This window comes from Homalodisca vitripennis, chromosome 2, assembly GCF_021130785.1.
Source record: "Homalodisca vitripennis isolate AUS2020 chromosome 2, UT_GWSS_2.1, whole genome shotgun sequence".
Taxonomy (NCBI): Eukaryota; Metazoa; Arthropoda; class Insecta; order Hemiptera; family Cicadellidae; genus Homalodisca; species Homalodisca vitripennis.
This window is the reverse complement of record NC_060208.1, coordinates 24,397,421-24,423,188: the sequence shown is the minus strand read 5'-3', so window position 1 is coordinate 24,423,188 and position 25,768 is coordinate 24,397,421. Positions and strand designations below refer to the sequence as shown.

Here is a 25,768-nt window from a genome sequence, read left to right as displayed (position 1 = left end):
ATTTATTGGTTTTCGCCAGCAATTTCATGACCTTATGGCATTCCCAGACTGTCTTCGAATTACAGTCATGGTTGGCCAAGGCCTGCAGAGCAGCCCTGCTGTCCGAGTTAATGTAGATGGTTTTGCCTTTGTAGCCCCTTTCCACATTAACTCTTGCACATTCTGCAAGGGCTGTAACTTCAGCCTGAAAGACAGTTGCCAGTTTACCTAGGCTAAAGCTACGTTAACCCTAGGTCTGGCTCCCCAGACCCCTGCCCCAGTACCCTTTAGAGTCTTTGACCCATCCGTGTACCAGGTTAGAGCCTTCTTCATGTAGTCAGGCTCACCTTTTGACCATTCCTTCCTTTCAACAATGTTGACTTGAAATGGTTTTTCCCAGTGTGTAACCTTTACCATTCTGTCAGACATCATTTCTAGAATATCCAGTTTGAGAATGTCAACGATCTTGGAGTGCTTACTAGCATGGTGATGATGCCAGTTCCCATTGCACTTCAGTCTGTACGCAGCCTTCCTAGCCTCTCCTATGACGAATATGTCTAGGGGTGGGAGGTTTAGCACTACTTCCATAGCAGCGGTTGGTGTTCCTCTCATGGCGCCCATTGTCCCCAAGCATGCCAACCGCTGTACATTTGACAGGTTTTTTGCGGCAGTCACCTGTTGGACTTTTGGCCACCATACCACTAAGCCATACACCATCATTGGTCTGACGCCTCTGGTGTACAGCTTAGCAGAAATTTAGTTTACATAGGGTTGTGTTTTGTACAAGTGTTTTGCAGGATTGGGAAGCAATATTTATTTAATTAAAGTTTTAGTAATCATTCTCTCCAAGCGTACAGCATGCGATGGTGGTGTAATGGTCAGCATAGTTGCCTTCCAAGCAGTTGATCCGGGTTCGATTCCCGGCCATCGCACTTACTTTTTTATATTTCGAGAATTTTGAACCTCTCAAGTGTCCATAGTGTAGTGAAATACGAATTTTTAGAACCGATAAATTTATCTTGAATCGGTGAAACTTATTAAGTAATAGGTGTAATAATCTTTTTTGTTGACACTTATGGGCATAAATAAGTTTCAGTGTGATTAAATAAATTATCTCAAATATATAACGGAGTTACGATAGTTTAAAGTCTATTATACATTGCGTGTTTTATAAATTTTAAATGAAACATTTGTTCTACGTAGATGCTGCCTACCAAGCAAAACCCGATATTGCCTGGTCAAAATTTCCTTCTTACTAAAAATTGAATCGAGATAATCCAGAACTTGGCTCTGATATAAAGAGATATATTTAGAGAACAAGTTCAGGCCTTAAGATTTGTTGTAAATGATAATGATCACATTACGATGTTTTCATCAAACGGTGTGATTGCTTATTTATTGTATTAATTTACTAAAGAGTTTGTAAATTACTTCTGTAAATTACTACAACACATTCCTTGAAGCCAACAAAAGTACATAGTAAAACTCATTATTATCTATATAGAAATAAAGTATCATTATAAATGATAGATGAGTGCTCAATATATATTAAACTACGATACATTCACATTTTTGTTCATTAAATTGGGTTTCATTGCAGTGTTCAATAGTAAAAGTCTAAATCCTTTTCTTTGTACTCAAGGCCACACACAAATTGAACAAAATATTATTTTGTGCGTGTTGGGGTAGTTGGGCCACATGTGTAAATATATCATGTGCTGAATCTCATATGCTTCAATACAGTTTTTTTAAACATTTATCTACTCTGCTACTTTCTCTTTGCCACACTCTTTACCTATAAAACCAATGTAAAACTATTGCTTAACGCTCAGCAAAATGAAATTATCATCAGACATGCACCATCATTGAACTGAGCGTTCCTTATATAGAAATGGAGTTCATGCACAATTTCAAATCTATAGATAAGTTTATTTTCAACATATCGTTTGGACAGACAGCTAGACAGACAGGCAGACAGAACAGACAGACATAAAGGAAGACAAACAATATGATAATGTGACACAAAACGGGATCTTAAAATGTATTCTTGTTCAATGTATTTAAGGCAAAAATGTAAATCGAAATCACAAACATCGTAATGAAATATTAAGAAACGTACATTGAGTATTTACAATATTCAGTACTACTAGCACTACTCCTCAAGAACGTACCCCAAAGTGGTGGGGGGGAGTTGTCCAAATAAATTATATTTTCCCGTAGTGGGCAGAGACTAAGGCTCTATTTTGTTCTTTAAAAAGTTCTTGACCCATTTCTTTCTAGAGAACTATCTTTCAGCATTACAAGTTAGTAATGCTGAATTATTTAATTCATAATAATAGTTAACAAAAAAAGTAATAGAACAAATTGAAAATTGGGAGAGGGAGATCCGGAAACCTTCTAACCCCTCGCTGGCTACGTCCTTGCACTCCCCAACCAATCTTGAAATTTACAGTCTCAATCTGTGTTAATACTAAAATCATTTTCAATCCCATGAAATTCACGATTTGACATTATAATAGTTTTACTTTAAGTCTTATGGTATATAAAACTACTTACACACCTTGAACCTGCTGACAATAACGTATTATTATAACATTTCAAGTTAAAACATAATGTTATTTGATTGAATAGTGAAAAACAGATCATTACTTAATTTTATATATTATAATGACTTTATTACTTGATTTAATTCTTATCACAGGTTAAAAAATGAGTTTGTTTGCTAAATTTAAATATAAAATTTGAAGCAATAGAAAACTAACGTTATATACAAAACAGAGTGAGAACAGTAATATTACTACAAGTAATATAAGCATCGGTGGTTCAGTGGTAGAATGCTCGCCTGCCACGCGGGCGGCCCGGGTTCGATTCCCGGCCGATGCAAGCAATTATTTTTAATGAAACTATTTATATTTGCAACAGTTTTAATTAGTGGCTTTTACTGTCCAACTTTGAACATTTTATTAAGGCACAGAGCTGTATTTGAGAAAGGATATCGTGTTTAGATATTTGACTGTATCAAATTGTAATCGTAGATATTAGACTCATTTATTGAGCCTAGGCATTTTTTAAGAGTTTCACTTTGAAATTTTCCTTGTTTAAACGGTTTAAAACTCGTGCAGCTCGACAGGAAGCTATGTGACGTAGCGACCGCTTCTTCTGGGCCCGAGACGTGGTGGTTAAGCTTTGCTCAACTTGATCCTGCTGTTTCCTTACATACTTGGTGTAGTCTAACCAACCCCTTTTTTGTTCCTTAGCTCTTCCTTAATTTCATAGCGGGATTTCACTTATTGCTCAATCGTAGTCAGTAAATAAACCCCCTGCAATACCTGTGGATGGTATATCAACTCGCTTTGATATCTTATTCTCATTTAATAAAATAACTTTCTTCAGAATTATTTTGTAATATTAATATGACATATCTGGTTACCGAAAATTGCTTGTATTTTATTCTAAACTGTTACAAAAATGAATAACACCTATCTTACTGTACCATAAGATTACGATGCTTAAGATAATATAGACATTTGGTTTTTGAAAAATTTCCTTTCTCCACAAGTGATAGGCGTCGCTAAAGCTTGGCTACTAATATTTTCACTTAAAGAGTACTAATCGATTTAATATCTAGCTCTTGTACTTATAGTTTAATTTGCTATGCAATGACGTTCTTTTACTAAAAGCCATGCATTCACAGCTGATCCGCAAAGCCAGTTACTTGTGTAACTTTATATAGGAGTTTGTACACATTATTCTTTATTTTATTTTTTTAAATTACATCAATTTAATTTTGTATTTTATCAATTAATACAAATGTACCTAGAATACGTTGTTCCATAAAAGTGATTTGGGATAGAATAAATAGAAAATATATTATTACCTTTTTCGATTTTAGTGTTTCCTTTTGAAATGGCAAAGTATTACACAATAGCATCAACATTTAATTTCCTTAGTTATTTCTCATACAATTTTAACATATTCAGTGAAATATTACCTATTTTTATAACCAAGTTGCTGTGACCGATAGAAATCTTGAATCCTTACATTGGTTTTGGTAATCATTTCAAAATGCAGCCACTTAAAAAATGAAACTTTCTTTTCTAGCTTGAAACAGGAATGTAGAATTCAAATCGTGACACAATTACATGAACCACTGCTAACGAGTGGGTTGTGAAAACAAGCAGGTGTGGTAAAAGTATACGAGTACCTTTATACTCTTTCTAGTAAAACACGGTTTGTATGTATACATCCTTGGTCTATCATAGTGTTTAAATTTTACTTTTATAGTACAACGTTAAGCTAGGATCTAAACGATAAATAGTATCAACTCTTATCAAAATATTTACAGCACTTCAAGTCGGCATTTAGATAAACAAAACAAACAATAAAGACATCTGCGTAAACATGCAATACTTTTGAAATTCGCGGAATTGATGTTTGGTGGAAGGAAGCGAAAATGTGAGAGCTATAAACACATTACGTGGCCTAAGGTTCCGCACAGCCTACATAGAAAGAGAATGGATTAAATAACAAATAACAATGTTTAAAGTCCCTCGGCATATTTTGTAAGAGAACTTTGTTTTCTACTTTATGTTTTCAATTTATGTTTTCCTGTTTCGTTAATAACCTTTTCCCATGTTATTACAAGTTATTAAAGAATTTTAAAGTACAAAAAAATTCTAAAACCGGTCTAAACAATATAAGATGGTTGATACATCTCCTTAGAAACAGTGAAAAGAACTAAATAGCAATTACACTTACCTCTTGGAAAAATATTGTATTTCGTTAGGGAGAGATTTGCTAATGAACTTTATGAGCATATAATAGGAAAGTTATAAAAATAACAATAAAAAATAGAGTTTTTACATAGCAAATTATAGTGCAGAATGTCAATTAAGTCACAGGATGGCGTAATATTAGTTTAACCATTACAAATAGCATAGCAGAGGTAGAGTAGCACAGCAAATTGATTTTATTTATTAGTAGAATAAAACGCCAAAAATCCGTTGTAATTGCTTGATAATATGAAAATAATACCAAAGTTAATACTAGCAATGTATTGAACCTTCAATAAGTCACCATTTTGGCCAGGGTCAACCTTTTGAAGTAGGATTCATGGCGTTAAATTCTTCTAATAAAGAAATTTAATTTGTTATGCTACTCGAATTTGGCTTTCATTAAAACGTTTCGACTGATTCCTGGCGGGGAGCTCTCATTGGGAGCGTAGTTTTAGTCTTCCACTGGTATGTGTTAAATTAGTTTGTCATTTGCACTAGAAACATGTAAAATTTTGTTAAAATAATAATAAGCTATCCCGGGTCTTAATTGGCACCCTGTGTATAATAATTACGGGAATATTAAAGGAGGAAATTGGAGTGAAAACAACCGATATCACTTTGCAGAGCAGCCCCATATTGTTATTTTTCTCATCAATAACAAGGTTGATTAATGAATTAAGGAATTGAGAGCCATCTGATGAAAAAGTGTCCTCTCATCATGATCTCGGAGCGTAAGCCGTCTTTTTGTTTAGTCTTAAGTAAGTTAAGAGCGCTATACAATAGATTTGAAACTGATTATCAAAACTATAATTGAACAGGTCCATGCATTGATCAAGCTAGTACGAAGAGAATATAAAATGACATGATTGTACCATCATTAGTTCAAATTTAATTTGAGCGAACAATAATGTCATCATTAATTACTCTCGATTAGTTTGAATCGTATAATCTTGTGCAAGTGATTATAATGTATGATGACGTTATTCAGTACATTATACTATATATATATATATATATAACTAGATATGTATGGATTAATTTTATGTGATTGTTGAAACCACGTTCCCCTTAGTGCAACGTCTAGGAAGCTGAAGCTGTCACATATATATATATATAATATATATATATATGGATTTAATATACTGAATAAATGCCAATACCAATTAACTATATTAACTAACAGATACAAGCAACGACGTATTCACCTAGATTACACTAAATTTTATAGTCTAGATGTGTCTGATGGCTAAAGGATGCAAAGAGTTCTTTCTGAGCTTCCTTTTCGAAGAATCTTTTGGATCTCCTAGACGAACATGGCTCCAAATTCTAGGAGTCGAGTCTGTGACCGCAGCATATTCTAGACGTTGTATTAAGAGGAAGGTAAACTGATGCTAGTTGCTTAATACCAATTGTAGCTGTAAGAGTTATTTTAATAATGTATTGGCTGCATGTTAAATTCTGTGTCCCTCAATTAAAATAATTATATTAGTGGTCGACATGTTCCATTTTTGGTTTATTTTAAATAAATCATAGTGTAAAATTCATGTTTTTGTGTCGTTAAAAAACAAATATGTGTTTAGATTCTAAAAGGAATTTGTTTACATGTCATTCTAAAGGGATGTCCAATCATTTTAATATATCAAACATCCTTATATGTTCCTTCTATTGGAAATATTCTCTTTTCGAAGAAGTATTTCATAATATATGAAATGTTTACATCATTCACCAGAGGACACGAATGATTTGCTGAATACGTCGTTGTTTGTATCGGTTTGTTAATATAGTTAATTGGTTTATTGTATTTGTCTACAAATTTGTGAGTTCTTCAGTTAGGTCATCGTAGTTGGTTGGAAAACATTTATTCAGTATATTACATCCATATATATATATATATATATATATATATATATATATATTATATATATATTATCCAATATTAATTTTGGTTATATCCATTTTTGTGATTCTAAATAATAATAATAGTAGAAGCAAAATTTGCAATGTAATGTCAAATATGAAGTAATATTTTTTAGTAAAATAAATTAAAACTTCCAGTACTTCATGATTCCAGGCAAAGGTATAAGCTAAAGGACTCAGCAGCATAAAGAATAAGTGCAGGTTTTTGAGAAGTGAGAAGTTTTGCTCTTTGATGGAGGTGTGAATTGGAAGTGAATACAATAAAGTAAACCAACAGGTGTAATGGTTTTCTGAAATATTTCTTATGGTTTGACGTTTATGAGCTTGAATAAGTTTCAGTGTGATTGAGTTTATTGTATGCACATGACTCGCTCAAACTTTTTCTTGCTAATTTTGATCTTACGTCAAACAAAAACTTTCACAATTTTAATTAAAAGTGATAGTAATGAAGAGTTCATTTCAGCACTGATGTTTTAATGGTTGGTTATTACTATATCATTAACAGAATTGACAACCTTTTTAAAAATCTCAATTCACTAGGGACGCGTTGTTAATTTAAATTAATGCCAATCAAAATATGTGAATTAATTTCGAAAGTGCTTGTGATAATTGGAAAGAATACTCGGTAATACTGCATAGAAACTCAAAATAATAAAGTGCTCAGTAGATTTTAAATCCGTTAAGCTGAAAAAGGTATTGTTGTATAATCTCAATAACATATTGTATATTTATGAGATTGTTTATTTTTCTTTCCTCTCTTTCGTCATATTTTATTAAATCGTGTTACTCTACTGGTTTGTATAATTGTACATAATATCGTATTATATGTATTGTGTAACATAACTCCCACAAACTCAAACACAAACACAAACCCAATACAAACTAGGAGTCGTAATACTATACAGACAGATGGGAGATAAAGAAATCTTAGAGAAAAGAAAATATAGAAATTGAAAAACATATCAATTTTTTAAGATATATTTATTTAATTAAAGTTTTAGTACTCATTCGTATTTCTCAGCGTGCGATGGTGGTGTAATGGTCAGCATAGTTGCCTTCCAAGCAGTTGATCCGGGTTCGATTCCCGGCCATCGCACTTAAATTTTGTATATTTCGAGAATTTTGAACCTATTAAGTGTCCATAGTGAAGTGAAATACTATTTTCAGGACCCAAACATTTATCCTGAATCCGAGAAACTTATTGAGCAACATGTGTAATGGTTTTCTGAAATATTTCTTATGGTTTGACGTTTATGAGCTTGAATAAGTTTCAGTGTGATTGAGTTTATTGTATATAAGACTTACATTTCTTACACATGCTAGCAATAACGTATTATTGTAGCTTTTCAAGTTAGAACATAAATAATGATATTTGAATGGAGAGTGAAAGACATAATTACTTTCTTTCAGTTATTATAATGATTTAATTACTGTATTTATGTGTTTTAACAACTTTATCAGAGCTATTAACGTTTTTACTTAGTTTCAAAAGTTTGATGCAAAAAGTAGCATTGTATAAAAAAGAGAGTTAAAACAGTAATATTATTATAAGTTTTACAAGCATCGGTGGTTCAGTGGTAGAATGCTCGCCTGCCACGCGGGCGGCCCGGGTTCGATTCCCGGCCGATGCAAGATATTATTTTTTAAATTTATTTATATAAACAAAAAATGTTCTTATTAGTTAATGGCTTTCACTTATTAGTAAAACTTTGAATATTTTAACTAGAGACAGTACAGTAGTTCAGAAAGGAAATCATTGATAAGATATTCGGTTATATGAAATTATCAACTGGGACTGGGTTATATGTAAGAATGATGCTTTGCCACCAAAACATTGAGTATACGTACAGCACGACACGAATATATACAAATCCTGAAGGACCTATGTTATCTACAAAAAACTTGTTTCTTTTTTATTTCTTAAGTGTATGCCAAACCCGACCGATAGACAAATGCCTCATCTTTCTTCGTCAGCCTACATTACATCTGATTGGTAATAAATCACTCCATGATCGGGTTCCACGTAGGCACTAGCCACACCAAATAGAGGTGAATACAGCTTTATTATGGTGGTGGTACAATGGGTTTTGGTTAAGTTACTTGTTTTTAGTTTTATTGCTATTTTAAGATACTATTTTATAAATTTATTTTTATATCAAAAAATGTTCTTATTAGTTTTCATAGTTCTTATAAGCTTTTCACTGTAAAACTTTGAATATTTTAACAAAATACAATACAGTAGTTCAGAAAGGAAATCATTGATAAGATATCCGGTTACATGAAATTATAAACGTAATGACAGGGGTATTAAGCTGTTTTGTTGAGCATAAAAATGTTTTAAAAGTTTTTATTTGGACATTTTATTTCTTCAAACTGTTTAAGGCTCGTGCACCCAGGCAGAGGGCCATGTGGTGTAGCGACCGTGTCTTCTGGGTCAGAGATTTGGCGCCTAGGCTTTGCAGTTGAACCCTTGGCGTAGCCTAACTAGCCCCTATTTTTCATCCTTACTTCTTCCTTAATTTCAAAGTGACTTATTGCTGTATATTAGTCGTTACCAAGAACCTCTTGCAGTATCTGCAGAGAAAGGTTTATTCAATTGGTACCAGGGATCCTAATTCCAGTCTCTTTGACATCTTCTTCTGATTTATGAAAAAAAAAAAATTTCACACATTTTTTTCGCTTAACCTCGGTCAATAATATTTTCACTAAAGGAGCTCTAATCGATTACAATCTAGCCCCTGTATAGTTGGTATATAACGTCCGTTGTCAATGAAGACAAGTGTACCTGAAATATTTTGATATGAGTTTTTTCTGTTGAAACAACAAAACATCACGCAACAAAATCAACATTTAATTTTCTGAGTTATTTCTCATATAATTGTAACAAATTAAATAAATTATTTCATTTTTTATTGAGCAATTTTCTGTAACCGATGAAAATCTTGAATTCTTACTTTTCAAAAATGTAACTTTCATTTTTGGAAAATTACAGGAATGTTGATTCCAAATTGTGACACTATTACTTTAACCATTTCAAGGTAAAGGGGTTTTATGAAAAAAAAAACAACCAGATTTGGTAAGGGTCGTTAGCAAGAACCCATGGTCATTTATAAAATATGATCGTGATCCAAAAAAGAAGTAATTCTAAAAGGCGTTTTGTACGAACAACGAGACACTTTTATACTATATTAATCTTGCTAATAAAACACGATTTGTATGTATACATCCTGGATCTATCAATGTGTTTGTATTCTACATTTTATTGTCAAACCTAATGTAAGGATTAATTAAATGGAAAATAATTTTAACTCATAAGAAAATATTTACAGTACGCCATGTAATACTCATGAAATTCGCAGAGTTGATGTTTGGAGTAAGGAAGCGAAAATATGAGGGCCATAAACACATTACGTGGATCACGTTTCCACATAGCCTGTAGAGAAAGAGGATGGATTTCAGTAAATAATAAATAACAACGAGTAAAGTCCCTCGGCACATTTTTAAGAGAACTTTGTTCATCTTTTCCGCACACTCTGAAATGTTTTCAGTTTATGCTTTCCTGTTTCGTTAATAACCCTTCAGATGTTTTGAAGAGTTACTAAAACATTTCCACGTACAAAATAATAAAAAAAATCCGGTCTAAGCAATAGGAAGTGGCTCATACATCTCATTAGAAACAATATAAATAACTAATTAGTAATTAGACATACCGCTTGTGAAAATATTGCACTTCGTTGTGAAGTAAATTGCTAATACACTTCGTAATATTAAAGTTATAAATGCAACAATACAAAAATAAAGTACTTGCGTAGCACTTTGTAATGTAAATTAACTTACAGGATGGTTTAATAATAGTTTCACCATTACAAATAGGATAGAAAAGGTTGAGTAGGACAGCTAAGTAATGTTAAATTGGTAAAATAGAACGCTACGAATCCATTGTAATTATTTGATAATATGGAAATAATACCAAAGTTGATACTAACAATGTTTTGAAATTACAATATGCCGCATTTTGGTTAGGGCCAACCTTGTAAAATAGGATTTGTGGCATTGATTTTTACTAATGAAGGAAGTTAATTTGTTATGCTACTCAACGTAGGCTATCGTTAAAAGTTTTGTCTCCCTCCTTGTGAGCAGTCTCTCTGGGAGCGCAGTTTTAGTTTCCCAAAGGTACGTGTTAAAAACAGGTTGTCATGTGCACTAATGACAGGTAAAGTTTTGCAGCTTGATTTGTTATTGCTGAAATAATAAAAAGCCGTCACAGGTCTTAATTGGCACCTCTGTAATATGTACGGGAATATGAAAGGAAGAAAATGGAGTGAAAAAATCGATCGAAACATCAATATCACTTTTCAGAATATTTCCATATTGTTATTTTCTCCTCTATAACTAGGTCGAATAATAAATAAAGACCCAAGGACCATCTTCCAAATACCCCAACCTTACCTCATAAACCCATGTGAATGAAAAAGAGCAAATAGGCAAGTGTTCCGAAAAAGCTTCTAATCATTAGGGTAATGAAGTAGAAGCTATCTTTTGGTATAGTCGTAGGCTACATAAATTGAGAGTGCCATACAATAAATTTTAAATTGATTATCAACACTTTAATTCAACAGCTCCATTCATTGATCAAGCTAGTACGAAGAGTATATAGAATGACATGATTGTAACAATAATAGTTCAAAATTAATTTAAGCGAACAATAATGTCATCATTAATTACTCTCGGATAAGTTTGAATCGTGTTATCTTGTGCAAGTGGTTATAATGTATGATGACGTTATTCAGTACATTATACTGCAATGTACAAACTTTCAACATATAACGTAGATATGGTAGGAATGGTTAATTAAATATATAAGTTTAGCTCTAGTTCACCTTCCTCTTAGTGCAGTGTCTGGTATCTGTCATTGTCTCAAATTTGACTCCTGGAATCTGGAGTCACGTTCGACTAAAGAGAGAAAAAAAAACGATCGGCACACAATTGTGCACCAAATGAGACAATGAGAATACCTCTTCGCCTAGATTACCGTAAATTTTGTAATCTAGGTATCGCTCATGTCTAAACGATTGAAAGAGTTCATTTTGAGCTTCTTCGTCACCGAATTTTTAGGGATATCTTTAGACTAGTATGACTCCAAATTGTAGGAGTAAAGTCTGTGTATATTCTACACTCGGCACTTAGATGAAGGTAAATTACAGCTAAACTCAAAATACACCTTGAGTAAACCCTTTACCCCACAGCTACTTTATAAATGTAGATTACAGTGTACTTGGACTAATAACACACAAATGAACTACACATTTGAAAAATAGAAATAATGAAAATTATGTATTTAAATATTTATGCAAACCAGAACTAATATTAAAAATAAATGTATTGTACATTTTTAATAATTTTTACTTTATTAAAGTTTGTAAATACAGATTTGTATATTAATATTATTAATAATAATGTCTTAATTTCCAAGAGTTTTCCAAAGTATATTCTTTAGTTTACGAGTCCTTAGGACAATTTATTACTAACTTAACTATACATATATTTATACGAATTAAATAAAAACTTACAAGAAATAAGTACAATTTTACATTTTTTTGCTATTTGGTATACAACGCACCTCTTAAGTATTTTATTGAGTAGCATATTTACTATGTATAACGTCTCCGTTAGCCAAGCATGCATACATGATCTTATTTACCGCTACTGGTCCATATAATTAGAGTAATGCTCGTGCCAAGGTAATGCATTTTCAGTAGGATAAAGTTTCTAATGGAACGAAAGTATAAAGGTAATTTGGATTCTATCTAAACAACAATTTTCGTAAATATTTTTAAAGAATTAATTTTTAGAAGGGTTAAAAAATATTTTATGTGAAATAATTCTTTTCAAACTTGAGATAATTTTTGGTTATGGAAATTTTCAAAACAGCTTACTTCTAAATAACCATACGCCAAATTTTAAATATTGCTGTAATATGATGCACATATTCTTAATTAAATAAATGAATAGTGTATTTGATGAACTATTTTATATGTTTAGAAATAAATCATGTAGTGGAAAGCATTTGAATTTTCATGGTATCAGATTTGTAATTAAAAATTGAAATTTTATTCTTTTATGTAAAATAAAATAGGAATAGTATAAATATGAAATAAGGATAAATATGAAAGACTAACATTTTAACCTATTATTACTGGCTAAGCAATCATAATATTAAAATTTAATAACTATTTTACAAAATGAGTGGGTTAACTTCAAAATTTAATGGCATTAAAAAGACGCATAAACAAAATTATACTTAAATGTTTTTACATAAAAATGTGCTTGTCAATCCATCAATTTTTTTCATCGTCGTCTCAAAATTTGAATTGAAACCTTCAAGCGTTTTTATAGAATTTAAAACAAAATTATAAACTACAACATATTCACTTTTTTGCCTATATCTGTCTCTAGTATATTTTATGTACTGATTCCTTGTTTAAATGCGTTTGTGGTTTTAGACTTTTGCAAGATTGGGAAGCTATACTCATTTAATTAAAGATTTTTTAATCATTCTTGTCTTTTATCGTGCGATGGTGGTGTAATGGTCAGCATAGTTGCCTTCCAAGCAGTTGATCCGGGTTCGATTCCCGGCCATCGCACTTACGTTTTTATTTTTAGAGAATTCTAATCACTCATATGTCTACATGATAGTTAAATACAATCTTTTCAGGACCCATAGATTCTCCAAAATCTGAAAGCTTATTATGGATTTAATGTAATTTTTTGGGTCATATATTGCATCGTCTGACTCTTATGAGCCTGTAATTTTCAATGTAATTAAAATTAATTATCGCAAGCATATCGCTACCTTGGTTTGACAAGGTTTTAACTGACCATCAGTTACTTTTGAGAAAAACAGTTTCAAAGTTTTAACTTCATTTATCTCTACTATTATCAGGAATTTATTTTTCATTTTCTGCACACGAACTAGTGAAGTATATTACTTTAAGGAAATATGTTGTTTAATTTATTTTTTCCCATATTAGTATGAATACTAAAATAGGTGAAATGCAGTTAGAACCTTGTAACTTTCCCAACGGCTTATTCTGAAACTGACAAGGTTCTAAGTGCACTTGAACCCCTGTCAAACCAAATATTTGGCTAACTTTAAAGAAAATTATAACTTTCAATTCCTCTTTTTATGTAGATAAAACTGAAAAATACGTTTAAAATTAAGTATTGGCCTACAAACATTTTTCTTAAAACTCTTTCTTACTGAAACTTACCGCATTTTACACTAGAGCTCATTTGTACACTGTTAACTTTGAAAGATTGAGGTAAAAAAATGAAACTTTTTATAAAGTATCTTATTTATTTAGAAATAAACCAATTAAGAAATTAGGTACAGCAATTTATTAAAAGAATACAAAATTTGTTTGGAAAAAGTACAAAAATAATTCAACATAGGCTAAAATAGCATTATATAATTAAAATAACTTTCTGCATTTTGTTAGCAATACCCATGTAGTTTATTAAATCTTTAAAACAACTTTAAAATATTCCCTATCCTGCAGTGGCATTAGAGACAGAATGGATTTGATGTCTTTTTTCTTCAAATCGCTGATTTCACCTTTCTTTTTGTTAACTTTAGATTTCAAGTTAAACACAGTTTTAAGTTGACTTGTTTCTTTTCCTTTTGTATTACAATTCCTTTTAGGAGTTAATTCCTTGCTCTTCAGGTTCCCTATGTTCATAGGCTCAAAAGGAAGGTGGGATGTCTTGAACTCAATCACATGATAGGTATGAGTAAATTTCAAAGTAGCCACCTTTGTAAACGGCACACTTTTGTAGTTTATTAACTTTGAAATTCCTGAAAAGTCTTTAAAATCTGATTCTTTCATCTTGATTATTCGGAACGGTTTTTTGACATTAGCTTGCTTCAATACCCTAATTAAACTGACTGGAGAGTAGAATTCTGATTTTTGCAATGCTTTTTCTATCAAACTATGAGCATTGTCAACAAGCTGAACGCATGAATGCCCCGGGACAGAGAATTTCATAGTAATGTAATTTATTTCATCATGTTCCTTAAGAAAGTACATCATGGCATAGGACATGATCGAGTTTCTGTTTTGTGGTGTACATGAATCCGACCATGTAGTCAAGTTTGATAAGTTGTTCTCTTCAGCAACCACATCAAGACTCTTCCTGACTGCAATTGCGATGTCGTTACCCTCCCTTCCAGCCATGCTTTCTGTCCACAGAGCGCAGTAGACCGGTTGGTTACACTGTACACAGCAGTCATGTTATAAATACTCAATTTTCTAGAATAGAAAAAAGAGCTTATTGCAGCTCGCGGACAATTAATTATATTTTCTAAATAAAAAAACAGAACAGGAGTTCTAGAATCCTTATCCCTTTTTGCTTCTTCCCGCATTGCGATTTTGTGAAGTATATGGGCATTGTACTCCTCAGTTAGATCTTTGGAAAGTGTGCTCGTTTTCTCGGCCATTTTGAATTTTTCGCACAGACCACAACGATCACTTTTAGGTTGATGAAATCCTAAATTATACTCTGTAACAAATATTTTGTTGTACATAGAGAGTTTGACAGGGGCAGTTGATGTTTCCTTACATTTTTCAAGATACAGGTCATACAATTTTGAAATGCTTAAATTAGATCCCAGATATTCTCTTTTTGTTCTAGACCTACAATAATGTGATTCAACTTTTGGTATGCTTTCAATGTGTTCCCGAGCAAAATTAGGGTCACCTGTAGGAGTTCTCCGACTACAGTTTGATTTACCTCTTTTATCTAGCTGAGGTGTATTTGTTTCTCGGTTTTTAGTCAAATGTACATTGTACACGGGTTTCTGAGAAATATCCAGCGTGCCAAGATAAAAACTCTTACAGACCTGAATCTTCTGTCCTTTTACATTGAAATAATATTTGAAAGAATATGCTGTTTTTTATCTGTAGTAGATCTCTTAGGTCTTGATGTTAGAACTCTGTCGGTTGATGCAATTATAAAATGTATTTTTTCATTGAATGGTAAAGTATAGTAAGACGTATGAAGTTCCACTCGTTCACTATTTGAAATTTTGGTACTGCATTTAAACTTAAACTTGAAGCAGTCTTTATGATTTTTCACAGCCTTGGCTCTAACAGCCCTACCTCTCCGACTGATGTAAGACTCGCCCGATTGGTGTTTCTGTTTTCTGACATTGCACTTCCATATTTTAGGGTCTGCGACAACCTTCTTTGGTTTTATCTTAGGTGTGTAAAGCGTCAAACTGTCACTTGCAGGTAGGGTCACATCACTGAAAAAAAAAAAAAAAATGGTTAACACAAAAGAATAGGCCTAATTTTATAGAAACACATGGATAATTTGTCATAATTATGTGGATTGATGTTCCATAAAACTTTTACTAGTAATGAATAAATTACCTATCTAAAACCTTGTAGCCCCGATAAAAATTAGTATCAAACTTACTAAAAAATACATTCTGTCAAATATGCATTCAGTATTAATAATAATTTTGTTACCTTGGTATTGCAATTTCAGTAGGAATAGAGCTTCTGAAAACTGGATTTCTGCCTCCTTTTCATATAAATCTTCCATTTGTAAATTTGACTCATCTGTGAATTTTTTTGTAGGAGGATTATTAAAACAAAGTTTTTTTCTCGCAACGCATGTTTGAAGACATCTTTTTCTCTTGCTGAAAATAAAATCACTAATCAGAATAGCGTATTTTATAGCTAATGTTTTGGAGCTATGTTGACAAAAGAAGAAATTATCTACAAACGAATCGAATAATTAAATGTAGGCATAAGCTATTACAATCAGTGTTTACATGATATTTAAGTTTTAACCCGTATTTATAATCATAAAAATAAGTTGTTCTGTATGATAGCCTACTTGATCTATCCAATAGCATAATCCAATGAAATTATGAGCCCAGGCCTATTATCTTTTGACAATGATTACAGTTTTTTTAATATGTTTTACATTGGCCAGACAAAAAGAAAAACAAATTTTACTCTATATTTATCATTATTAATAGGTCAAAAGTATAAAACACAATTTTACCTGCGTGTGGATAAAAATGAGAACCCCTCATCTGAGTCCTCTGATGTTGTTGGAGGTACATAGTCATCCTCTGAGTTTTCACCAAATAGATCACTTATACTGCTTGTATCAGACATATCATCATTCATTTTAAGTACTATAATACTGAAATAAGTCTTTTAATATCAATAATTAGCTAACAACTGTTTAGACTAATGAGTTAAAACCACTACAAACATAACCTCTTATTACCACAACAACATAACCTTAATAATCATCCTCTTCCTAATATGAACAGCTGTGATGCAACCAAAATTATTCACTTGGAACCTTGTCATACTAGCACAAAACATTTTTTTCGTGCAGATAGAACTTTGTCAAAGTCGTAAATATTTTATAATGTGACATAGAGGAATAAAAACCGGAGTAACACATAGAGAAACATAAACTGAGTTATGTTGTGTGAAAACCTCAATTTTAGCAAAAATGTCAGTTAGAAACTTGTCAAACCAAGGTAGCGATATAATGAAGTTACGATAATCTATAAATATATCGTGGTTTTTTTTATATTTTAAATTAGGAATTTGTCCAACTGCGTAGAAGACAAAACTCGATATCGTCTCGTCGAAATTTTCTACTTACACAAAATTGCATCGAGATAATTTAGAACAGCTCTGATATACAAAAACCTATTTAGAGAACAGGTTTGGCTATAAACATGTGTTGTAAATGAGTGATTTTCATGTTTCCGTGGACTTTGTTTTTTAATGACGCGATCGTTTTTTGTTTGTATTAATTCACTAAAAAATTTTATAATCACAAGTTTTTGAAAAAAATTCCCTAAAGAAAATATAAATATAAATTTTTTACCAATGTACAGGAAAGTACATACTAGGAAATCTATTATTTTGAAAACATTTTAAATTTGATAAAATACAAAAATGTATTGTCTCAAGGAAAGATGTCTGTAACAATAAAACTAAAAACAAGTAACTTTAACCATCACCCATTGCATCACGATAATATTAAGGCTATATTCACATCTATGTTGGCCTTTTTCTACATGTATTAGTCGAATGACATTCAATTGATTATCTAAGAAATAATATATTACGAGACAAGTATTTTTTTTAGATAATATTGGTGTTTATTCTTTAGGATTTATATTACCTCCATTTAGTCGTGTCATATGTGATATACGTGCTTTAGGTATACTCACTATAACACTGTGTTTCTAGATCTGCAATTTGGTCTTTTCTTCAGGCAAATACTAACCTAACACATAATTACAAACTATGTTAAAATAAACAAATCATATCAGAGCGTTATGACACGCATAAGTCAGAAATCACAACCACCGTGTGTCAAGATCACTAACTCCAAAACATACACTTAATAAAAAACAAAACACAACACCAATTATTCAAACTGAACTAGAAAATGCAGTTCACAATAGGTCTGTATTCACGGAACAACCATCTACGACTGACTAGAGGCCAATAGTATATGACTTTTTGTATCACTGAACAATGGCAAATGTCCGGAAAATCCTGTTTCCTTAATAATGATTTGTTTTTTCTATCACAATGTATATTTTACTAAAACTAGAAAGATGCTTTTTTACATAGTTTCAAAAGTTCGGAGCAATAGCAAACTAAAATCGTACACAAAGTAGAGTTAAAAATTATAGTGCAAATGACAAGCATCGGTGGTTCACATTGAGACATTGCGGGAAGCGTAAATTGTGTTTTAAAATGTTTACTGTTACTAACCCCTCCCCTTCCCACCAACCGAGCTTGAAATGTACATGCCTTATGTGTGTTGGTACTAAAAAAACGCTAAACCACATGCAATTCATACTTTAACATTAACACTTTATTAGTTTAAATATGATATAACACAAGACGCTTACATTGCATTTTAATGCTAGCAATAACTTTATTATAACTTTTCAAGTTAAAATATAAGTTTATATATTCGAATATATGCTGAAATCCAGGCAATTACACGACTTTAGTTATTATAATGATCTGAGTTTTATATCAAGTTTAATATTTGGCTAAAACTTGAAAAATGTTTTTTACATGGTTTCAAAAATTTGGAGCAATAAAAAACCGTATACTAAAGTGTATAGTAGTGTGCGTAGTTTAAAGTGTAAGATTATAACGAGTTAAAAGTGTAACATTATATCCGGTTTTCCAAGCATCGGTGGTTCAGTGGTAGAATGCTCGCCTGCCACGCGGGCGGCCCGGGTTCGATTCCCGGCCGATGCAAGCTCGATTTTTTATATTTATAAATATTTAATAAATTTTTAGTATTTGTTAGTGGCTTTCCTTAGACAACTTTGTATATTTCCTCAAAATACAATACTTTATTACAGAAAGGTAATAATTGGTCAAATATTCGGAACCAGTTTATGACGTTAACCGCAATGAATTGGCTTACACTACAGAACTTTTAATACATTTTTCAAGTCAAAACACCAAAAAAATAATTTTATTAAAGCAGAATAAGAAGTTAAAGAGGCTGGAATTACCATCCCTGGTATCAATTGGATAAACCAGTCTCCACGGGTACTGCAGTCAAAACCCTCTACGGAATAAAAGGAATAAAACATAGGGGCTAGATACACGATGTTAGAAACAGCAGAATTATAATATAGGTTCAACAATAAATGTCTATTTCTAAGTAAGACAGGACAGCTAAGCAAGAGGCCCAGCCGCATGTCTCGGCACTAGGAGACACGGTCGTTGCAGTACATGCCGACTGTCTGGCTACATGAGATTTAAGCAGTTTCAAGTAAAGAAAATTTGAAAATAAAACTTCCAACTAAACTTCCCTTCAACATTTCTATTCTCAATAAAAGAGCATCATTCATTCCTCCGTCACTGCAGTTAAACATATAAACCGGTTCCGAATTTCTAACCAATGATTTCCTTTCTGTACTAAAGTATTGTATCTTGATAAAGTATACAAAGTTGTATAAGGAAAACCACAAATTAATACGAAAATTGTTTTAAATATACATATAGATGTGAAAAAATAAAAATTTGCATCGGCCGGGAATCGAACCCGGGCCGCCCGCGTGGCAGGCGAGCATTCTACCACTGAACCACCGATGCTTGGAATGTCGGATATAATGTTACACTTTTAACTCGTTATAATTTTAACTTTTAACTCGTTATAATCTTGCACTTTAAACTACGCACACTACTATACACTTTAGTATATGGTTTTTTGATTGCTCCAAATTTTTGAAACCATATAAAAAGGCATTTTTCAAATGTTAGCCAAATATTAAACTTGATATAAAACTCAGATCATTATAATAACTAAAATCGTGTAATTGCCTGGATTTCAGCACATATTAGAATATATAAACTTATATTTTAACTTGAAAAATTATAATACTGTTATTGCTAGCATTAAAATGCAATGTAAGCGTCTTGTGTTATATCATATTTAAACTAATAAAGTGTTAATGTTAAAGTTTGAATTGCATGTGGTATAGCGTTTTTTTAGTACCAACACACATAAGGAATGTACATTTCAAGCTTTGGTGGAGGGGGTGAGGAAGGGTTAGTAACAGTGAGCATTTTAAAACACAATTTACGCTTCCCGCAATGTCTCAATGTGATGTTTGTGATTTCGATTTACATTTTTGTCTTAAATATAGTTAAAGATGCAGATCTGTGCTACGTTCTCAGTTTGTTTCCTTACTGGTTGATCTCTAGCGAAGCCTATCATTCATGTCACTGAAAAAAATGTCATACCTGTCTATCTGTATGTCTCCACGATATCACATAAACGTACTGACGTATAGATTTGAAATTGTGCATGAAGCTTCATTTATACATGAGGAACACTGAGTTCGATGATGGCGAGAAAGATTTTATTGTAGACTTCAAATTTTGCATTTATACAGTAATGAGTGTTATGATGCGTAATTTTCGTGTATGCTTGTCTTCCTATCTATCTGTCTGCAGCACATCTGGAGAATTCAATGAGATTTAGATTTGAAATTTTGTATTCAACCTCAGTGAAGCCTGTTACGATACATGGTTTGACGTACTTCTATTTTATACTTCAACGTAGCCCGAATTGTAGGTTGCTGTATGAAATATATCTGTTTGAAGAGGTTATCACCTGCATGATACTCAAAATTGAAATACTTGCAGAATTTCCTTAGAACATTTCTAATCTCAAGCAGAAATTAAATTTATAACAATAAACCTTAGAATCTTTTGAGTGTATATATATACTACACAACAAATAATACGCAAAAATAAATGACATAATTGTTGTAAAAACAAGACTTTAAAAGTTCTAAACATTCTTTTAGCGTAAAATAGTTATCTCATTAACGCCCGCTGTATAATTTTAAGAATCGTCAACTCGGCACAGATAACACTTGTAGTGACAAATTGGGCTTATTTGGGTTATATAAACTAATAAAATTATCAGTAGAAGGAGTACTAATTATAAGTAAAGAATGAAATCTTTGAATCAACTCATTCTTTGAACAACTTTCACTACACGTAGCTACGTCAATGTATTAACTAACAATTATGACTACAAATGGTCTTCTAAAAATATATTCTTTCAGGTGGTCCAGCATCCAGTACTGTACTCAGATTTACAACTATAATTTTTTTTAAAGTTCGTATCTGTAGACAAGTACACCGCCTTGTACAAACTAGGTGCTCTATCTGCGAGAGATTGTACCAACTACATCTAACATTGCTATCTCCGTAACAGTTCTGACCTACTTTCAGCAGAGGTGGATCTTCCTGTCACCGCGCAGCATCCTCAGTCCACGCCGCTCGGCGGTAGAAACTTTCCCAGAACCGTCACAAGAGTACAGCTCCAGTTCAAGGTTCTTAGTCCCACTTAAAGAAATTACAGTATTTGCAGAATAACCGTTACCGAATAACTTTTACATTGTGAAAAACATTTGCAGTAGTCTTACCATGATATAATGATTCATGCTTATGTAACTCATTTAATAATTCCCTCTTATTCATCGATATTCTAGGAAAATGACTAGAAATCTTTAAAAATTAGTTTTAAGGCAGGATATATTCGTGAATTAGCATTAGAAACATTTACAAGTATGTTTTATGATTCATAATAAACATTTATTTCCTTTAACTGTTCACTCCGCTACAAAAGAGCCATTGACCACATCGAATTGTACATGACACTTAAATGGAACATGACTTGTTTAATTGAACTCGTGTTTATGCACACTCTTAAATGTGAAGAAAAAAATGACTGGCCAATCCCTAAAATTTATTTTAAGGTGTGATATATCGTGAATTAGCATGTGAAACATTTACATGTAAGTTTAATGATTCCTAATAAACATGTATTTCCTGTGGACCACATCAAAATGTACATGCAAGACTTAAATGAAACACGAATTGTTTAATTGAACGGTAATTTATCTATGGGTTCCATCACACCTCCTATATACGCGTACAAAAAGTACAAGTTCTGTGTAAACTGCCGTGTTTAGGACACGTGTGGACGAGTGTGGAAGTTTATTTTAAAAAGCGTTCAAGATACCCCTAAAAATATTGAAAAAGTTTGCAAAATAAAAAAGTAAGTGCGATGGCCGGGAATCGAACCCGGATCAACTGCTTGGAAGGCAACTATGCTGACCATTACACCACCATCGCACGCTGAGAGAACCAGTAAGAAATCTTAAACTTAAATAATTACATCTGTTATTGCTATAACCATCCTGTAATGTACGACATTTTTGAAAATTAGGTCCAAATTTTGGAAACTCTCCGTCATAAAGTGTAACCAATTCTGTTATAACATACAGAACGAAATAGAATTTTTAACAACATCTCCAGCTCTACCTCTTTAACATTCTCTAATTAAAGAAAAATAGTTCAAAATAAGGAGTATAATTATTTGGTTCAAACTTATTCCGATTTTAGAATTAGCTCTTGAAGCTAACATCATACAGCATGCCTCTCAAATAAATACCTACAACTAGCAAATTAAAACGAAAACATAACTTAAATCACGGTTTAACGATAAACTCAAACTATCCCCGCCATTTAATAAACAGTGAAAATGAGATCATAATGGCTTCAATTAAAATGTGCACTCATTCTTCCATCGCAGTTAAATTTTTACAGTTTATATAAAAAGGTAACAACCAAAATTGTGATGAACTAAGCAAAAACGGTTCACAGTATAAATACTTATTTTTTAAAAATTAATGTTAAAACATATAAATTAATGGATCACAAGCGTAAGAGGCAGAATTTATTTGCGTATATACTATGGTATTCAGATACAAACCAGATAAGTATCTAGAATAGAACAATATTTTTAAAGTGCTAGGAACTCCAATGACTCCGAGAAGTGAACGGTGGTCCTTCTTTGATTGGAGTTTTCTGGTGTAGATAGCGACAAATCTCGACTGGATCTGGAAACAAAGTAGTACTTCAGAAGTGGAAAAAACACCAACTTGAGGTTGAATGGTAGAGAGGGCTTGATGGCCCTAACTCCGCCTCTTTAATAAAGGCATTTTCATTACATTCATTTCATTTCAACTTCCTCTAGTTTTCGGTAAGATCTTTGGAAATGCTTGAACCACTATAGTTTTTATTAGATAAGTGTATAAAAAGTTTAAAATCTTCATCAGAAAGTCGATACAATTTAGTGAAATTAATAAATAAAAAATATAGTTAACTATAAAGTTTCTAAGACTTTCTCCAATCTATGTGTTCATAAACAATATCTATATTTGAGTGTTTCATAATATGAGAAATAATAGCCATCAAGGGATTTATCACTCAAAGTACGTAATTGCAGAATTAAATATGTGTTTGATATGTACAGCAAAAAATGTTTCGGTTTATTTTCACATATCCAATATATTCATTACCTTTCCAACGACCAATGATTGAAACCAACTAATAGTAATTGAAATAACAATGAACAATAAATAAAATCTATCAGACTAATAATGCCAGTGCTAGTAAGAACGACAGTGCTGCATATATAATTTAATACTTGTTTTAGAGTACTATTGCATTACTTAATTGATAACATATTGCATTATAACTTTTTCTTTAAAATCTAGAATTCTCGTGAATTAGTTAAACAAAAGAATAATATAGTAATTCAAGCTACAAGGGACTGATTACATTACTTAACATATGTTTTCAAGTACCAGATAGGCAGTGAAAATGAGGTATGCTACATAAAAAAAGTTCCTGTAACATATCAAATTCACTTATGTACTTAATTTCTGCGTTTGGAAACAAATTTTAAAACAGATTTTGTTTTGAGCCGTTATGACAAGTAGTACTTTAAATTCTATTTTTAAAACTTTTATACATGTATTTCTAATTACATTGACAAGAGCACCTCGAGTAATATTGATGAAAATGTTAATTTTATATTACATAACCTTGTAAGCCAGAGCACTTAGAGACCTAATTTTTATTTTAAAATTGGTTCATTATATAGTTTTGGGTAAAATATTTGCAAAGTAAAATTTCAAAAAAATACTAAAATTTAATTATTTTTGGGTTTCATTTTTATTTATTTTTGTATTAATGCATTTCTATATAACAACCAGAAACTTTATATCAACTACCTAATACTACTGTGAAATTTTTGGATTCTAATATTTATAGTTTCTGAGAAATTCGACACCAAAAGTTTAACAACCTATACTCTGGGAAATTGAAAAATTCAAAAAGAACTCTTAAAACCTGAAAGTAACTCACAGTTTGTGTTTTCCAGTACCATATGATGGATTGTCTGGGCTCTCTCCTTGCACATTCTGGACTTCCAGCTTCCTCTTACATAAGGTTCTTTGCTGTCTCATTTTTTCTGAAATTTCGTAGCTGCCTTGTAGGTTTCCGACTGCGCTCACAATCCAATCATTTCATAACTTGAAGCATGCGGTGTCCTACTTTTAACCCTTCTAATATTGTATAACTTTGAATATACTAGAGTAGCCTTTATTAAAAGATAAAAGAGCATCATATACTCCAAACGTAATATCCAAACATCATATCTTTTCGGACTTAAGATAAAATAACATAATTTAGTGTAGTGTTGTGTGACTTTCCTTTTAGGCATTTATCTAGAAATATAGGATCAGCAAGACTTCTGAAAAGGGTCTTTTTCAGTATGACCTTTAATGATAAATGAAAACGCTTTTTAGAGACTATGAATATTTTTACTAGTCCCATATTATATATCATTGGAGAGAGGAAATTTAAGAGAACAATTTTTCAATAATGACAAAAACGGAAAAAAATGCTATTTTTTAAACTTTGGCTTCCCTTATTTACTTTCATTAATTTACAAAATTTGATTTTAATTCATATTCCGCATTCAGACAAATCTGCCAAATGTATGTGTACCAAGTTTAAAATTAGACTATCCCAAATATATATAGCAATAATACTATAGCTAACTTCATATCAGCCCTCTTCAATATATTAGTAGTTTTTGTATTCACATTGCAATTTGTTCATATTAATAAATACTTTTATAAATCGAACAATTGCTAAATAATAGGCCTCCTTTTGAAAATCTGGTAAACAAACTGATTCTTAAAGGATCAAACAAAAAATTTTGTCTCAAGAAACCTTAAAAACTAAAAAAAGTTTTGAAATTAAAAAGTAAGTGCGATGGCCGGGAATCGAACCCGGATCAACTGCTTGGAAGGCAACTATGCTGACCATTACACCACCATCGCACGCTGGAAAGCATGGAGCATCGCATTATCTTTATTAAAATAAATTTTGCTGCTATCATTCCTATAAGCATACAAGAAATTTCCAAAAAATCATGTCCTAATTTTGAGAAAAATTACTGTATAATAAAGCACATATTTAAAATTTAATTAAACATAATGAGATTTTTATCTTTATTTCTTAAAAAAATATTTTAATTATATGGAATAATAGGAGTTTTGAAACGAGTAGTATATTATGATCGTATATATCCAATATTCCAAAAGTTAGAAATATGCTTGTAACTTTCTATTAATCTTCTTG

The 25,768-nt window shown here is 31.7% G+C and overlaps 9 non-coding genes across 9 annotated transcripts; 6 read left to right on the top strand and 3 right to left on the bottom strand.

The window, feature by feature from the left end:
- The first annotated feature begins 839 nt into the window (after window positions 1-839).
- On the top strand, window positions 840-911 carry Trnag-ucc. Its single transcript has one exon. It is a non-coding gene; the product is annotated as a tRNA-Gly (tRNA).
- A 1,880-nt stretch (window positions 912-2,791) lies between these two features.
- Window positions 2,792-2,862, top strand: Trnag-gcc. Its single transcript has one exon. It is a non-coding gene; the product is annotated as a tRNA-Gly (tRNA).
- A 4,833-nt stretch (window positions 2,863-7,695) lies between these two features.
- On the top strand, window positions 7,696-7,767 carry Trnag-ucc. Its single transcript has one exon. It is a non-coding gene; the product is annotated as a tRNA-Gly (tRNA).
- Window positions 7,768-8,231: 464 nt separating this feature from the next.
- Trnag-gcc lies at window positions 8,232-8,302 on the top strand. The gene has a single exon. It is a non-coding gene; the product is annotated as a tRNA-Gly (tRNA).
- A 4,941-nt stretch (window positions 8,303-13,243) lies between these two features.
- Trnag-ucc lies at window positions 13,244-13,315 on the top strand. The gene has a single exon. It is a non-coding gene; the product is annotated as a tRNA-Gly (tRNA).
- A 5,611-nt stretch (window positions 13,316-18,926) lies between these two features.
- On the top strand, window positions 18,927-18,997 carry Trnag-gcc. Its single transcript has one exon. It is a non-coding gene; the product is annotated as a tRNA-Gly (tRNA).
- A 778-nt stretch (window positions 18,998-19,775) lies between these two features.
- Window positions 19,776-19,846, bottom strand: Trnag-gcc. Its single transcript has one exon. It is a non-coding gene; the product is annotated as a tRNA-Gly (tRNA).
- A 2,487-nt stretch (window positions 19,847-22,333) lies between these two features.
- Window positions 22,334-22,405, bottom strand: Trnag-ucc. Its single transcript has one exon. It is a non-coding gene; the product is annotated as a tRNA-Gly (tRNA).
- Window positions 22,406-25,395: 2,990 nt separating this feature from the next.
- Trnag-ucc lies at window positions 25,396-25,467 on the bottom strand. Its single transcript has one exon. It is a non-coding gene; the product is annotated as a tRNA-Gly (tRNA).
- Between the last annotated feature and the right edge of the window lie 301 nt (window positions 25,468-25,768).